Source organism: Pyrus communis, chromosome 14, assembly GCF_963583255.1.
Source record: "Pyrus communis chromosome 14, drPyrComm1.1, whole genome shotgun sequence".
Classification (NCBI taxonomy): Eukaryota; Viridiplantae; Streptophyta; class Magnoliopsida; order Rosales; family Rosaceae; genus Pyrus; species Pyrus communis.
The window spans coordinates 19,921,979-19,927,398 of record NC_084816.1 but is presented as its reverse complement, the minus strand read 5'-3'; positions in this window follow the sequence as shown (position 1 = coordinate 19,927,398).

The following is a 5,420-nucleotide window of genomic DNA, read 5'->3' as shown; positions in this document are numbered from 1 at the left end:
CTGGCTATGGTTAGAGAGAAGAGAGAGTGATTTTATTGTGAGGTGTGTTTGATTCACCTCATTGTGCCTTTATTTATACTAGTAGGATAAGTAAAAACCTTTCCCTTTAGGAGTACAACATTTAATAGGTAATCTACTTTTAATAGAAATATAAGATACATTCTCATATCTACTAGGATTTACATAATCACATTCCTATTCTAAATATGATTGCAACACCTTTTTTTTTTTTTTTTTTTTTTTTTTTTTTTTTTTTTGCTTTTGCACACTCTTGTATATATATATATATTTTTCCTTCAAATGTTGTTTGGGCATGCTGTCCCAAACAATCTTATAGATCAGATCAGTCTTCAATCCATGCTCACCCCACCACATATGGCTGCACATTATTGACTTCGATGAAGTACCCAGCTTTACAAGTTTGGTTTTTGGTTTTTAGTTTTTGGTTTTTGGTTTTTAGTTTTTGGTTTTTGGCACTTTATATTTTGTAATTTCAAATGGGCCAGGACTTGTTACACAAAGATCGATTGGGTTCATATTGTACCAAACAAGAAGCCCAAGAGGGCCAACAAGAACAGAACAATCAACCAACTAAGTGGCAAAGAGCAACCAGCCAGTTGTTGCCCACTTTAAGCAGACCATATAATGGTATCAACCTATTCTACAATCATATAATTCGACTCCCATGCCTTTCTTTTCTTTTTCCCTCATATAATTAGACTTTGATTCAGATAAATTGATGAATTGACGTTTTTGACTTTTTAGGTTGTTCGGACTCACAATTAATTTTGGTTTAACGTGTCAATTTATATGAATTTAAAAGGAACAATAAGATTTAAAAGACTCATTAGTTTGCAAGTGTTTTTAAAATGATTGAAAACGTTATTGCTGAAAATATTTTGCGGACAAATTGTTGGTAAAAATCCAAGTAAATTTTGAAAAAGCATTAAGTGATACTTATTGCAGGAAACACTTTAAATATTTTTGGATCCAAAAATATTTTATTAAAAAATTTTACTAATCATTTTAAAAATACTTTCAAACGAACTCTCAATCTGTGATAAACTGTTAAATTTGTACTAGCATTGTCCTTTGCCTTAGAAACAACGCAAGCAAGATAACTGAGGAACAAAAGCTGCTGAGAAGTATTGAAGTCTGGAGAGTTGGCAACCATTTAAAGACCAAAAATTGACAACATTCCATCCCACCAGATATCTCAGTTGTTGTCAGAACTTTACCTTCACCGATAATGATTAAAGGGATTTCCGTTACTATCCTATAGCACATGGCCATGACAACATAAAGAAGGTAGGGTGGGGTAGCCAATGACATTCACACATGCTCTCTCGTGCAAAAGCAATCCCTATATTTTCCCATTTATTTTCTCTAATTTAAAATTATATATTACGATTTAGTGATATTATTTTTTATTTATAGATGAAAAGTTTTAGATTCGATTTTCATCAAAAACGAATTTAAATCACATTATTGCTAGCCTTTTGTGAGGCTTAGGCGACCCCTTAGTGTAAACAATATCGGTTGTTCAAAAAAAAAAAAAAAAAAAATAGTTATGTAAAACACGCCAAATTTTGTTACACAAGTGATGTGTGAGTATGGTATTTATTCATACGTGGAGTACTCATTTTAGACTTGATTTATTTTCAAAATAAGACTCTAAAATGTATACAAACACGTCAATTAGTAAATAAACTCAAAAATGCATTCTTACTGTATATTTGTACAATTATTTGTATTATCTCTGATAGAGACGTGATCCACATGTGTTGATGGGTCTTACCTCTATTAGAGAGATTGTACAAGGTACACATGTGTTGGTGAATTGTACCTCTATTAGAGAGATTGTACAAATATGTGGTAACTGTAACATTACTCAACTAAACATAATGAAAAAGTTGGGCTGTAGTATTACTACTAAATTTTTATTTTTATGGTAAATATATGGTTTAGGAAAAGAGAGGTGATTTTTACAAAAAAATAAAATAAAATTCTGTACACTTTTTCTTGTGGTTTAGATTAAGCAAACGAAACGAGAATTATATAACAAAGATAAATATGTACGTGCTAAACGAGAAAACTTGTGTGTAGCACTGAGTGGTTCACTAAAATCCCTTGGCTGGAAACCTTACTTAGCAAATGATGACCTTAAACTTTTTTTTAATCCAAATAGCGACCATAGACTTTTATAGACTGAATTATTACCAATACCAACTTTCAACCCCTTTCAAGCTTTTAGGTGCAATTTTTTCTGGTTGTCAAACGATAGTGCTATTAGGTGCAATTGACATGCATAAAAGGGCATTCGATTATTACAAAAAGCAAAATATTTGGACATGGTGCATGCCCTAATTATTGGTTTGCCACTAAAAGAGGAAGAGTAATGTGAAGGAGACTCTCTGACAGGGGATTTTTTGTCACTTCATAATTTTGGAACGATATTTTGTAATATTGATAGGAGAATTGACGTTAAATTGTCAGGTGGCAGAGAGTCCATGGTACTTTTGAGAGAGTCCCTTAGCATTCCTCCTGTAAAATTAGAATTGAAATTTTATTTTTGAGCATTTTTCGTGTCAATATTATAAAATATTGTGCAAAAAAATAAGATGACAGAGAATTTGTGAAGAGAATCTCACTTTTGATAGAGTCTTCTTAGTATTTCATTTTACACCCCACATCGTTAGGTAAGTTAATTATCATATTCCAGACAAACTTTTTGGTATATTGCCTTTGGGAAACACTATCATCGAAATTAAGTAACTGACACGTTCATTAGGGCTTGGGATTTCTTTAATTAATTGAATGAGTTTGTTGTTATTTTAGAGGCCAAACTAGGCACTTTACATATACATACATCATAGCCCAATCTCAACCCATATCAGGTTCATGCTATGATGCTAACCAACCAATAAGAATTTCTAGATTTTGGAACTACCACTACCAGTTCATCGAATGAGCAAAAAAATTTCTCTTTTCCTCTCTTCTTTCAGTTTTGCAGAGAAAATTTAGGGATGCCATTTGCCAGATATATATATATATATATGCATGTATATATATATATATGCATGTATATATATATGTATGTATGCATGTGGTACAATGCCAAATTGTTTGTGAAAAAGAGTTTTTTAGTTTTATTTTGCATACAAATATATTTTTCATCAAAAAGTTGGAGGAATTTGATCTAAGTCACATGATGAAACTGCCATAATAATGTGTATCGAACTTATTATTTATGAAATGAATTTAAGAACTCACATTTGTAACTGAAGAGGAATACTATAGACCCTAGTACTGACGATGATAAATTTTAAATAAGAAATTTATATTTGATTTTATTTACAACGATATTAGAGAAGGGAGTTAGATTAACCCTTACAATTTACTAGGAATAATTTAGTATTGAACTTGTTAGCAGAACCTAATACTCTCCATTACATGTGGAGATGAATTCTTGAATTTTATAATCCTATGTCAGAAAAGCAGAAGCAAAAGACTAAAACACTGATTTATCATATCATAAGGTCTGATGTGCGCAAAAACCATCACATGATTCTTATTTGAACGTGGACGTGACATGAGCTATTTTTTTTTTCTTCTCTTTGAGTAGGTCGATATTTTTATATTAAGAGGATGCAGAGTTTGGCTAAGTCATATAATAAGTAGCTTAATTTGATATCGAATTCGTCATTTACGAGATTCGAACCTAAGATCTCTTACTTCCGAGTGAAGAGAAATAACACCAGACCGTATAACTGAGTGGCAGACGTGACATGATCTTAAATTAAATGATAAAGTGATCGAACTGTTTTTTTTTTTTTTTTTTTTGAACACATGATATTATCTACATTAAGAGATGACAATAATGTGGTTTAAATTCGCCTTTGGCTAGAAAGGAACCTAAGACCTCTCCTTACAAGTAAAAAAAAATTTACTAGATTGTAGTACTAAGTGGCATATGATCGAACTGTTTGTTAAAAGAATATTACTCTTTTAAATTTATATGTAATCTTCTACATGATAACATTATGTTTGGATGAGGGAAATAAACTTGGAATTTGCGTAAAAATCAAAATTTATAAATTGATATGCATCAATTCCCTTGTTTGGATTCATAAACATAGAAATTTAGAATTTCTGTGTGAAAGAAAACTTGGAATTTGGGACCTCTAATTCCCAAGTTTAAATTCTATGTAAATAGATGTCATTTCTCAATTTCTATGATTGAGAGTTTAAAAATAACAATTTATGTATTCAATTCTATTTTTTTTTAGGTTAACCAAATAAGAAAATTTATAAATTCTAAAATATAAAATTCTGTCATTTTAATTTTCGTAATTTTAAAATTCTTTAGTAATACTAAATTACTTCATCCAAATATAACGTAAAGGTACATATGATAACGATTTATTCTTCGAGCCCCTCGCCTGAAGAGATTAATGACAGTCTTTAGTCTTCCATATATAGTCGATTGGCTTTTTGCGGAAACCACTCCTTATGATTGTGGCAAGCATGTACTAGTTAAGACAATGATTAAACAAGTTAACACCAAATAACTAGCTAATAGGTAAACAATAATACTATTACTTTTCATATTTTAGAAAACTTCGAAAAATCATTAAAATGTTATTAAGAATGGCACTAAATTGAGATTTAAAAACTAGAACCAATCAGAAGTGAGAAGGTTTATAATATTTCTCACTATAAAATTATCATATTACAGATTACTTGTGACATCCCACATCGTCTAGGGGAGTGATCCTTAAATGTATATTTCAATCCCTACCTAGCACAAGGCCTTTTGGGAGCTCACTTCGGGTTCCGTAGGAACTCCGAAGTTAAGCGAGAAGGGGGCTAGAGCAATCCCATGATGGGTGACTCACTGAGAAGTTGCTCGTGAGTTCCCAAAAACAAAACCGTGAGGGAATGGTAAGCCCAAAGCGGACAATATCGTGCTACGGTGGTGGAACGGGCCCGGGAAGTGATCCGCCCCGGGCGGGGATGTGACAATTGGTATCAGAGCTAATCCCTGGCCGGAAATGTGCCGATGAGGACATCGGGCCCCTAAGGGGGGTGGATTGTGACATCCCACATTGCCCAGGGGAGTGATCCTTAAATGTATATTTCAATCCCTACCTAGCACGAGGCCTTTTGGGAGCTCACTGGCTTCAGGTTCCGTAGGAACTCCGAAGTTAAGCGAGAAGGGGGCTAGAACAATTTCATGATGGGTGATCCACTGGGAAGTTGCTCGTGAGTTCCCAAAAACAAAATCATGAGGGAATGGTAAGCCCAAAGCGGACAATATCGTGCTACGGTAGTGGAGTCGGGCCCAGGAAGTGGTCCCACTCGGACCGGGATGTGACATTACTGTTACTTAAGCAGACATAAAGTTATATGGACAATGA